Genomic DNA, 13,284 nt, shown 5'->3' on the forward strand with positions numbered 1-13,284 from the left:
AACTCCCTTGGCAGCACACTCTAGGCAGCCACTGCTCTCTACAATTTCCAATGTCGTTATTCTTCAATATACCAATTTATGTATAAATTACATAAATACAATTATACGTAATTATTTACGGGCCCAGATGGTGTCCCGGGACGGGTTCTCTGGGCCTGTGCAAGCGAGCTAGCTGGAGTGTTTGCTGACATCTTCAACTGCTCCCTGCTTCAGTCTAAGATCCCCTCATGTTTTAAGAAGGCAACGATAATCCCGGTGCCGAAGACAAGCAAGGTGACATGCCTGAATGACTATCAACCTGTGGCTCTAATATCAATTGCCATGAAGTGCTTGGAGCGATTGGTTATGGCACACATCAACCATAACCTAACGGTCAACCTCGATGCTTTGCAATTCGCCCACCGGAGCAACAGTTCAATGGCAGATGCCATCTCCCTGGCACTACGTTCCTCCTTAGAACACCTGGAGAATAAAGACGCATATGTAAGGTTCCTTTACATTGACTACAGATCTGCCTTTAATACCATCATTCCAAATAAACTGATTCCTAAGCTCCGGAACCTGGGTCTTAGCACTCAGATCTGCAGCTGGATCTTCAACATCCTCACAGACAGGACCCAGGCTGTAAAAATAGGGGACAAGCTCTCCTCTACAATCACTCTGAGCACCGGTGCCCCACAAGGCTGTGTACTCAGCCCCCTGCTGTACTCACTGTACACCCATGACTGTGTAGCCAAGTTTCCATCGAACTCAATAAATAAGTTTGCTGATGACACCACAATTGTAGGCCGCATCTTGGGTAATGATGAGTCTGAGTACAGAGAGGAAATTAAGAACCCGGTGGCATGGTGCGAAGACAATAACCTATCCCTCAACGTCAGCAAGTCGAAGGAATTGGTTGTTGATTTCAGAAGGAGTAGCGGACTGCACGACCCCATCTACATTGGTGGTGTGCAGGTGGAACAGGTCAAAAGCTTTAAGTTCCTCGATGTGAATATCACAAATGACCTGACTTGGTCTAACCAAGCAGAGTCCACTGCCAAGAAGGCCCACCAGCGCCTTCACTTCCTGAGAAAGCTGAAGAAATTTGGCCTGTCCCCTAAAACCCTCACTAATTTTTATAGGTGCACTGTAGAAAGCATTCTTCTAGGGTGCTACACAACCTGGTGTGGAAGTTGTCCTGTCCAAGACCGGAAGAAGCTGCAGAAGATTGTGATCATAGCCCAGCACATCACACAAACCAATCTTCCATCCTTGGACTCACGTTACACCGCACGCTGTTGGAGCAGTGCTGCCAGGATAATCATGGACACGACCCACCCAGCCAACACACTTTTTGTCCCTCTTCCCTCCGGGAGAAGGTTCAGGAGCATGAAGACTCGTACGGCCAGATATGGGAACAGCTTCTTTCCAACTGTGATAACACTACTGAACAGATCCTGACCCGGATCTGGGCCGTACCTTCCAAATATCCGGACCTAACTTGCACTACCTTACTTTCCCTTTTCTATTTTCTAATTATGATTTATAATTTCAAATTTTTATTATATTTACTTGGATTTGTACTTCAGCGAGCACAAAGCGCAGAATTAAATATCGCTGTGATGATTGTACGCTCTTGTATCAATTGTTTGGTGACAATAAAGTATGGGCAAAGTGTGCCCTCTAGTGTTAGACTGGGGAAGGACACCGGCTGTCTGCTCTCTCTGCCTCTCATCATCTCATCACTATCAGGTCTCCCGTCAGATTCCGCAGCTCCAGAGAAAACAAATCCAGTTTGTCCAACCTCTCCTTCTCGTTCAATCGAGACAACAGGTTGGAATGTTGTTCATTGGAGTTTATGAGGCTGAGGGGTGACCTTACAGAGGGGTATAAAATCATGAAGGGGATGAATGGGGTGAATGCACAGTCTTTCACCCAAGGTGATGGAATGCAGTACCAGAGGGAACGAGCTTGAGGTGAGAGATTTAATGGGAACCTGAGGGGCATCATTTTCAACGAGAGGGTGGTCCGTACATGGAATGAGCAGGCTGAAGCTGGTACAGTAACAATATGTAAAAGCCTCTCGGAGAGGTACATGGATAGGAAGGGTTTTGGGATAAATGCATGCAAGTGGGACTGGCTCTGATGAGCATCCGGGCTGACAGGGACCAGATGGGCCGAAGGGCCTGTCTCTGTGAAGTGTGACTCCATGTCACCAATCCTGGGAGACAAGCCATGTGGGATAGACGTTCTTCCTGCTCCCGTTGTCCTGAGTTCACAAACCCTCCCCAAGAGACCCGTCCAACTACCGGAGAACGTGGATCTACAGAGAGCAGCTCACCCCTGAGACAGACCGGTCGTGTTTTACAGCTGTGGTGTGACCCGGCCCAGACAGGGGAATGTGGGAGACGGGTTGTCTACCCTCCTCAGGCAATGTCTCGGAAGCCCATGTCTGCTGGGATGGACGGAGGTAAGGTGTGAGACACCACTACGAGTGCTGATGTGCAGATGGTAATTCCAGGTGAGGCTTCCCATTCTCCACCTGGAGGTTGAAGGGAACTTCTGGAGGATGCAGCAGAATGAGACCATTCGGCCCATTGAGATCACTGCTCCATTCAGTCAGGAGTGATATTTCTCAATCCCGTCCTCCCACCCTCTCCTCGAGAGGCTAGAGTGGATATCGGACTGCTGGAATATGATACTGGAGAGGTAATAACGGAGTGGGAGTCACTGTGGAAGACAGCAGCAGTTTGTCAGAACTTGGAGAGTGTCAGGGCAGAAGTGAGTGTTATTACTATTACACAGAAGGTGCTTGGGTAGCTGAAGGTAGATAAGTCACCTGCACAAGATGGACACTTAGGGTTCTGAAGGAGGTGGCTCAATGGATTATGGAGGGACAAGTAGTGATCACGCAGTTAGTCTGACCTCAATGGTTCAGATGATATTGGAGGATGAGGTTTATTGACGATAATGTTTTGGAGTACTGACAGCCACATGATAAATAGGCCATAGTCAACATGGTTTCCTTCAGGAGATATCTTTCCTGACAAATCTGATGGGATTTGATAAGGAAATTACAGACAGGAGAGACAAGGATGAGTCAGTGGATGTTTCTTATTTGGATTTCCAGAAGGTCTTTGACAAGGTCCCACTCATGAGGCTGCTTAACCGGATAAGAACCCGTGGTTTTACAGGAAAGGTACTAGCATGGATAGAAGATTGGCTGACTGGCAGAAGGTAAAGAGTGGACTTTTCTGTGAGAGTCTGCAGACGGATGTATGTGTATATAGATAGATATAGATGGATAGATAGAGATAGATAGATACAGATATAGATATAGATTAAGTGAGTGGGCAAGGGTCTGGCAGATGGAGTACGATGTTGGTAAATGTGAGGTCATCCACTTTGGAAGGAAAAATGAAAGAGCAAATTGCAGCATGCTGCTGAGCTGTGCTTGTGCATGAATCACAAAAGGTTGGTTTGCAGGTACAGCCGGCCATCAAGCAGGGAAATGGGATGTTGGCCTTTATTGCTAGAGAGATTGAATTCAAGAGCAGGGAGGTTATGCTGCAACTGTACAGGGTACTGGTGAGGCCGCATCTGGAGTACTGTGTGCAGTTCTGGTCTCCTTACTTGAGGAAGGATATGCTGGCTTTGGAAGTGGTGCAGAGGAGGTTCACCAGGATGATTCCAGACATGAGGGGGTTAGACTACGAGGAGAGATTGAGTTGCCTGGGAATGTACTCTCTTGAATTCAGAAGAATGAGAGGAAATCTTATAGAAGCATGTAAAATTATGAAAGGCATAGATAAGACAGAGGCAAGAAAGTTGTTTCCACTGGTAGCTGAGATTAGAACTAGTGGACATAGCCTCAAGATTCAGGGAGTATATTCTGGACGGAGACGAGGAGGAACTGCTTTTCTCAAAGAGTGGTGAATCTGTGGAATTCTCTGCCCAATGGAGCATTGGAGGCAACCTCAGTAAATATATTTAAGATAAGGTTGGATGGATTTTTGCAGAGTTGGGGAATTAAGGATTATGGGGGAAGGCAGGTAGGAGGAGATGAGTCCATGGTCAGATCGCCATGATCTGATTGAATGACGGAGCAGGCTCGACGGGCCAGATGGCCAACTCCTGCTCCTATTTCTCATGTTCATTATGTTTATGTTCTTTATTGTCACTTTTCTGTCAGCGTAAACCAGTCTGGTATTCTCCTCCGGTCTCCCTCATTAACAAGGCATTTTCACCCAAACAACTGCTGCTCAATGGAAGCATTTTGTTGGTCATTTTTCTGCATCATCCTCCATAAGAGACTGTTGTGCTGGAAAATCCCAGGAGATCAACATATTCTGAGATACTCAAACCACCCCATCTGGCACCAACAATCACTCCACAGTCAAAGTCACTTTGATCACATTTCCTCCCCTTTCTAATGATTGGTCTGAACAGCAACTGAACCTCTTGACCATGCCTGCATGCTTTGCTGCATTGAGTTGCTGCCACATGATTGGCTGATTAGATATTTTCATTATTGAGCAGATGTACAGGTGTACCGAACACAGGTCCCTGAGTGTATTTGAGGCAGAGGTTGATAGGTTCAAGATAAGTAAGGGGTTAAGAGTTACCTCAAAGATGTTGTGACACAGGAGCAGAATTAGGACATTCAGACAATCAAGTCTACTCTGTCATTCCATCATGGCAGATTTACTGTCCTTCACAACTCCGTTCTTCTGCCTTCTCCCATAACTTCTGATGCCCATACTAATCAACTACCTGAGGTTGTGCCCTCTGGTCCCAGACGTCCGTAGCATTGGTAACATCCTCTCCACATCCACTCTATCTAAGCCGTTCAATATTCGATAGGTTTCAATGGGATCTCCCCTCATTCTTCTAAACTCCAGCGAGTACAGGCCCAGAGCCGTCAAACGCTCTTCATACATTAACCCTTTCGTTCACAGAACCTCCTCTCGGCCCTCTCTGATGCCAGCACAATTTTTCTTAGATAAGTGCCCGTAGTACTCTGTGCAGTCTGTCCAATGCCTTTTAAAGGCTCACCATTGCTGTATTCTTGTCCTGTCAAAATGAATGCTAACATTATATTTGCCTTCCTTACCACTGACTCAAATTCCAAGCTAACCTTTAGGGCAGGGTGTCCCAACCTGGGGTCCACAAACACCCCGGTTAATCGTAGGGGTGGGGATCCCCTGCTTTTGAGAATCCTGCACAAGGACTTCCAAGTCCCTTTGCACCTCCTTCCCCATTTAGAAAACAGTCCATACTTCTACCAAAGTGCATGTCCATACGCTTCCCAAGATTGTATTCTGTCTGACACTTCTTTGAGGAAAGAGAAGCAGAATAAAGGGTGTAAAGGTAGTAAGGTAGAAGGGCTAAAGTGTGTGTACTTCAATGCAAGAAGCATCAGGAACAAAGGTGATGAACTGAGAGCTTGGATACATACATGATGTAGTGGCCATTACGGAGACTCGGCTGGCACCAGGGCAGGAATGGATTCTCAATATTCCTGGATTTCAGTGCTTTAAAAGGGATAGAGAGGGGGGGAAGGGGAGGAAGGGTGGCATTACTGGTCAGGGATACTATTACAGCTGCAGAAAGGGTGGGTAATGTAGCAGGATCCTTTTTTGAGTCAGTATGGGTGGAAGTCAGGAACAGGAAGGGAGCAGTTACTCTACTGGGGATATTCTGTAGGCCCCCTGGTGGCAGCAGAAATACCGAGGAGCAGATTGGGAGGCAGAATTTGGAAAGGTGCAAAAATAACAGGGTTGTTATCATGGGTGACTTTAACTTCCCTAGTATTGATTGGCACTTGATTAGTTCCAAGGGTTTAGATGGGGCAGAATTTGTTAAGTGTGTCCAGGATGGATTCCTGTCACAGTACGTTGACAGGCCGACTGGGGGGAATGCCATACTAGATCTAGTATTAGGTAACGCATCGGGTCAGGTCACAGATCTCTCAGTGGGTGAGCATCTGGGGGACAGTGATCACCGCTCCCTGGCCTTTAGGATTATCATGGAAAAGGACAGAATCAGAGAGGACAGGAAAATTTTTAATTGGGGAATGGCAAATTATGAGGCTATAAGGCTAGAAATTGCGGGTGTGAATTGGGATGATGTGTTTGCAGGGAAACGTACTATGGACATGTGGTCGATGTTTAAGGATCTCTTGCAGGTTATTAGGGATAAATTTGTCCCGGTGAGGAAGATAGAGAATGGCAGGGTGAAGGAACCATGGGTGACAAGGGAGGTGGAAAATCTAGTCAGGTGGAAGAAGACAGCATACATGAGGTTTAGGAAGCAAGGATCAGATAGGTCTATTACGGGATATAGTGTAGCAAGAAAGGAGCTTAAGAAGGGGCTGAGAAGAGCAAGAAGGGGGCATGAGAAGGACTTGGCGAGTAGGGTAAAGGAAAACCCCAAGGCATTCTTCAATTATGTGAAGAACAAAAGGAGGACAGGAGTGAAGGTAGGACCGATTAGAGATAAAAGTGGGACGATGTGCCTGGAGGCTGTGGAAGTGAGCGATGTCCTCAATGAATTCTTCTCGTCGGTATTCACCACTGAGAGGGAACTTGATGACAGTGAGGACAATATGAGTGAGGTTGATGTTCTGGAGCATGTTCATATTAAGGGAGAGGAGGTGCTAGAGTTGTTAAAATACATTAGGACGGATAAGTCCCCGGGGACTGACGGAATATTCCCCAGGCTGCTCCACGAGGCCAGGGAAGAGATTGCTGAGCCTCTGGCTAGGATCTTTATGTCCTCGTTGTCCACAGGAATGGTACTGGAGGAATGGAAGGAGGCGAATGTTGTCCCCTTGTTCAAAAAAGGTAGTAGGGATACTCCGGGTAATTATAGACCAGTGAGCCTTACGTCTGTGGGTGGAAAGCTGTAGGAAAAGATTCTTAGAAATAGAATCTATGGGCATTTAGAGAATCATGGTCTGATCAGGGACAGTCAGCATGGCTTTGTGAAGGTCAGATTGTGCCTAACAAGCCTGATAGAGTTCTTTGAGGAGGTGACCAGGCATATAGATGAGGGTAGTGCAGTGGATGTGATCTACATGGATTTTAGTAAGGCATTTGACAAGGTTCCACACGGTAGGCTTATTCAGAAAGTCATACGGCATGGGATCCAGGGAAGTTTGGCCAGGTGGATTCAGAATTGGCTTGCCTGCAGAAGGCAGAGGGTCGTGGTGGAGGGAGTACATTCAGATTGGAGGGTTGTGACTAGTGGTGTCCCACAAGGATCTGTTCTGGGACCTCTACTTTTTGTGAGTTTTATTAACGACTTGGATGTGGGGGTAGAAGGGTGGGTTGACAAGTTTGCAGACGACACAAAGGTTGGTGGTGTTGTAGATAGTGTAGAGGATTGTCGAAGATTGCAGAGTGACATTGATAGGATGCAGAAGTGGGCTGAGAAGTGGCATATGGAGTTCAACCCAGAGAAGTGTGAGGTGGTACACTTTGGAAGGACAAACTCCAAGGCAGAGTACAAAGTCAATGGCAGGATACTTGGTACTGTGGAGGAGCAGAGGGATCTGGGGGTACATGTCCACAGATCCCTGAAAGTTGCCTCAGAGGTAGATAGGGTAGTTAAGAAAGCTTATCGGGGGTTAGCTTTCATATGTAGAGGGATAGAGTTTAAGAGACACGATGTAATGATGCAGCTCTATAAAACTCTAGTTAGGCCACACTTGGAGTACTGTGTAAAGTTCTGGTCACCTCATTATAGGTAGGATGTGGAAGCATTGGAAAGGGTACAGAGGAGATTTACCAGGATGCTGCCTGGTTTAGAGAGTATGGATAATGATCAGAGATTAAGGGAGCTAGGGCTTTACTCTTTGGAGAGAAGGAGGATGAGAGGAGACATGATAGAGGTGTACAAGATATTAAGAGGAATAGACAGAGTAGACAGCCAGTGCCTCTTCCCCAGGGCACCACTGCTCAGTACAAGAGGACATGGCTTTAAGGTAAGGGGAGGGAAGTTCAAGGGGGATATTAGAGGAAGGTTTTTCACTCAGTATTTTCAGGAGTATTTGTGATTGCAGAATGTCCTGCCAATGTTGCAACAACTACGATTCTTTGTCACATTTGTGACGAGTATACACTAAAATCTCAAGGACGGAAATTGACTCCTCTTATTAAGAAAGCCTTTACTGTTCTTTGGGTGGAAAATTGGTGATTCAGACAAAGCCCGGGCTCCTCACGTTGTTGCACAACATGCGCTGTCCATCGTAAAGCTTGGCTCGGAGGTGCTCGGAAGTCAATTCTGTGCTGTCCTGATGATATGGCGGGAGCAGAAGGATCATGTGACAGACTGCTACGTCCGTCTGACCAGCGTGTCTGGTGTCTCGGCTAAAAACAAGAAATCCATTGAGTGCCCCAATCTCCCTTCATCAACCTGCAGACACCCTCACACAAACACACAACCAAAACACACCCTCACACACAACCTATAACTTGTTGCCACAGATGGCTGTGGAGGCCAAGTCACTGGGTATATTTAAGGCAGAGATTGATGGATTGGTCAGGGATGAAGGGATATGGGGAGAAGGCAGGAGATTGGGGCTGAGAGGGAAAAATGGTTCAGCTATGTTGGAATGCTAGACTAGACTTGATGGGCCAAATGGCCTAATTCTGGTCTTATATTTTATGGTCAATGTCAGGAAAGCCAAGAGCTGATTACAGACTATAGGAGGAAACCGGAGGTACATGAGCCAGTCCTCACTTGGGCATCAGAGGCAGAGGGAGTCAGTTAGGTAAAAATTCCTTGGCGTTAACATATCAGGGGATCTGTTCTGGGACCGGCATGTAAGCGTCATCACAAATGCTCGACCGCACCTCTACTTTCTTACTTGTGTAGATTCACTTGTCACCAAAAACTGAGAAAGTTCTAACGATGTGGAGTGGAGAACATTCCAGCTGGTTGCATCACAGCCTGGTGTGGAAACACCAATGCCCAAGGACGGAAAATGCTGAAGAAAGTGGTGGATACAGTCCAGTCCATCGCAGGCATTCCCAGGAATGGGCACATTTACAAGGAACACTGCCACAAGGAAACAGCGTCCATCATCAAAGACCCTCATGGTCCTGCCAACACTCTCATCTCACTGATACAATCAGGCAGAAGGGTCAGAAGCCTTTGGTCCCACACCACCAGCTTCAGGAACAGGTATTACCTTTCAAATATCAGACTCCTGTACCGGCGTGGATAACTTCAGCCTGAACTGATTCTACCACCTACAGGCTCACGTTCAAGGACTCTTTGCAACTCAAGATCTGAGTATTACTGTTTACCTTATTCATTTTCCTTTGAAAACTTTCATTTAACACTTACATAGCTCCTCGGGTTAATAAACCCTTTCAGCGTTTGAGGGGCTTCCCCACCTGACTCAGCCACTCCGTGTGCAGGAGCAGAAGGAGCCCAGACCGTGATCCTCTAGGATGGGGAGAGTGTGTTTGCTGGTGAGAGCAGCACTGGACGGGGGAAGGATCATCCGTTTGGTGGGGGGAGCACATCTGAGCTGGAGGGAGTGACCGGTTTTAAGGGAGCTGGAAGGAAGTACCTCAGGGCCAATGAGGGAGCATCGGGGGAGGGAGCACCTCTGAGCCAAAGAGGGAGTGGCTGTGGGCTGGGTACAGCAACAGGTAGGCAGCAGGGCCACGAATGGTGGAGACCTCATTTAGATCCCTCCAGACCATTACTTCACATAAGCCATTGGGTGGGAGTGATACACGGTGGGGACAAGGTGTGGCCAAGAGGATTGACATGGCAAGGCAGATGTTGTCTATGGGGGACTTTGAAAAGATGTCACCTTGTAGCTAGTCTGGAAGGTCAGAACACGTGGGATCGAGGGTGAGATAAGGAAATGGACACAATATTGGCCTTGGTGGTTAAGAGTTGCAATGGGAATGTGACCAACGGTGTACCGAAGGGTTTGTGCAGTGTCCCTCTTCAAATAAGTTTACCCGATCAACGAAGTTGGTGAGGTAGTGCACAGTGAAGAGGGTTATCTCAGAATACACGGAATTCCAGATGACCTGGGGAACAGGGCCAAGGAATGGCAGCTGGAGTTAAACTCGAAAACTTTGCATCTAGTGATAATTATGCCATTAGCTTGGACTGACACCTTGCCCTATTGTCCAGTTTATTATTTATTGTAATGCCTGCACTGTTTTTCTGCACTTTACGCAGTCATGTGTACGTCTGTAGACTAGTATAGCTTTCTCTGTGTTTTTTTTTATTACGTAGTTCAGTCTAGTTTTTTGTACTGTGTTATGTAAACCATGGTCCTGAAAAACGTTGTCTCATTTTTACTATGTACTGTACCAGCAGTTATAGTCGAAATGACAATAAAAGTGACTTGACTTGAATTTCAAGGCAATGCAAGAGAACACTTAAGAAAGAAACAAGGAAGGCTAAAAGAAGGCATTAACTTGCTCCAACAGACCAAGTCGCAGGAGAATCCTAAGGGCTTCTACAGACACAGTATGTTAAGAGCAAAAGGATTGCAAAGGACAAAATTGGTCCACTGCGAGATCACAATGGTAATCTAGGCTTGAAGCCAAAAGAAACGGGGAGATCTGAAATTGATTTTACACATCTGTATCAACTTGGGAGATGGACACAGAGTTGAAAGAAGTGAGGCTAAGCAGCAGTGAGGTCCTGGACCCTGTACAGATTACAGAGGAGGTGCTCACTCCTCACAAGGTATTCCCTCGGATCCTGTGGAATGCAAGTGCTGAAACTGCAGGGGTCCCAGTTATATCATCCTTAATGACAGGTGAGGTACCAGATGAGTGAAGAATAGCTGATGCTGTTCTGCTGCTTACGAAAGGCTGTAAGAATGAACCAGGAAATTATAGGCCATTGAGTCTGACATCAGTAGTGGGAAAGTTATCGGACGGTATTCTTAGGGACCAGGTATATGAGTATTTAATAGACGGGATTGATTAGGGATAGTCAGGATGGCTTTGTGTGTGGTAGGTCGTGTCTAACCAATCTTACAGAGATTTTCGAGGAAGTTACCAGGAAAGTTGATGAAGGCAAGGGAGTGGATGTTACCTACATGGACTTCAGCAAGGCCTTTGACAAAGTCCCACATGGGACATTGGTCAAGACGATTCCATTACTTGACATTGAAGATGAGATAGTAAATTGGATTATGGAAGAAGCTAGAGATTGGTAACAGATAGTTTTTTCTGTGACTAATGGACTGCTGTAGGGATTGGTGATGTGTCTGTTGTTGTTTGTCATCTGTATCAACATTCTGGATGATAATATGGTAAACTGGATCAGCAAATTTGCAGATGACACCAAGATTTGTGTTGTAGTGGACAGTGAGGAAGACGATCATAGCCTGCAGGGGGATCTCTACCAGCTGGAAAAATGGGATGAAAAATGGCAGATGGAATTTCATGCAGACAAGTACGAGGTGGTGAATTTCAGTAGGACCAACCAGGGTACGTGTTACATTGAATGGTCCGGCACTGAGGAGTGTGGTGGAACAAAGGGGACTGGGAATGCACAACCATAATTCATTGAAAGTGTGTGTTGCAGGCAGATTGGGTCCTAAAGTATTTGGCATATTGGCCTTCATCGATCATAATAGTGAGCCCAGGAGATGGGTTGCTATGTTCAAGTTGTATGATGTTGGTGAGGCCTAATTTGGAGAACTGTGTGCAGTTTTGGTCACCTACCTACAGGAAAGATGCAAATAAGATTGAAAGTTTACAGAGAAAATTTACAGGATGTTGCCGGGACTGGAGACATGAGGTACAAGAAAAGATTGAGTCGGATATAACTTTATTCCTTGGAACATAGAAGACTCAGGAGAGATTTGATAGATGTATACAACATTATGAGTATACAACATTATGGGTATAGATAGGGTAAATGCAAGCAGGCTTTTTCCACTGAGATTGGCTGACACAACAACTGGAGATCATGGGTTAAGGGTGAAAAGTAAAATGTTGAAGGGGAACATGAGGGGAAACCACTTCACCGAGGGAGGTGAGAGTGTGGAACAAGCTGCTAGCAAAAGTGGTGGATGCGATTTTGATTTCAATGTTCACAGGCCTGTTTCTGTGCTTTAGCTTTCTATGACCCCATGATGCTAAGTGTGAGGTGTTGATTTTGGGAAGATATCCCAGGGCAGGGTGCAGACAAAAATGTCAGGGAAATGGAGTTTGTAGATCAGACAGACTTATACATAACACACAACAAAATAAACATTGACATTTGTACAAGTTCAGAATCAGATCAGGTTCATTATCACTGAGATACTTATGACATTTTTTTCTGTTGAAGCCCCAACGCAGTGGAATACATAAAAAAGTACAATAAGAATTGTGTAAAAAGTAGATAGTGCAAAAAGGGAGATGATAGTGAGCTGGTGTTCATGGGTTCACGGACCATTCGGACATCTGATGAACACTAGGAAGTTGTTCTAAAACTGTTCTTTAATTTGTAGAGAAATAAACCACAGTAACAGGCTCTTCCAACCCGATGAACCTGCTCTGCTAAATCACACCCGTCTGACCAATTAACCCATTCATCTGGGTGTCTTTGGAAGGTGGGAGGAAACCAGAAACCTGAGCACCCGTCGGATCCCGTGCGGTGACGGGGAGAACATACATCTCCTTACAGACGGTGCTGGGAATCGAACCGGTGTCCCTGGCTCTGTAATAGTGACCTGCTACCCGTTATGCTACTGTTCTGTCCATGATGAGTGTCCGTCCTCAGGCTCTGCTACCTCCTCCCTCACAGCAGTAATGAGGAGAGGGCGTGGTGAGCAAGGCGACTTAGACCATAAGATAGAGGAACAAATTAGGCCATTCGGTTCTTCAAATCTGCTCCATCGTTTGATCATGACTGATCCATTTCCCTCTCGACTCCATTCGCTTGCCTTCCTCCCGTAATCTTTTACGCCCTGACTTATCAACAACCTATGAACCTCTGCCTTAAATACACCCAGTGACCTGGCCTCCACAGCCCCCTGTGGCAATAAATTCCACAGATTCACCACCTTCTGGCTGAAGAAATTCCTCCCGATCTCTGTTCTAAATGGACAACCCTGAGGTTCTGCCCTCTGGTCTTAGGCTCCCTCACTATAGGAAACATCCTCTCCACACCCACTCCATCTTGGCCTTCCAACATTCAATAGGATTCAGTGAGATCCTCCCCCACCTTCTATTTCCCTAAATTCCAGCAAGTGCAGGCTCAGAGCCAAACTTTCCTCATTTGAGAAGCCTTACATTGCTGGGATCAATTTCCTGAACCCCC

The 13,284-nt window shown here is 46.3% G+C and overlaps 1 long non-coding RNA gene across 1 annotated transcript in view; it reads right to left on the bottom strand.

Moving 5' to 3' along the window:
• Positions 1-13,284, bottom strand: part of LOC140731951 (uncharacterized) — a 201,012-nt gene that overhangs the window by 132,827 nt on the left and 54,901 nt on the right. The gene's annotated exons all lie outside the window — the stretch shown is intronic.

This window comes from Hemitrygon akajei, chromosome 1 (genome assembly GCF_048418815.1).
Source record: "Hemitrygon akajei chromosome 1, sHemAka1.3, whole genome shotgun sequence".
In the NCBI taxonomy this organism is placed as follows: domain Eukaryota; kingdom Metazoa; phylum Chordata; class Chondrichthyes; order Myliobatiformes; family Dasyatidae; genus Hemitrygon; species Hemitrygon akajei.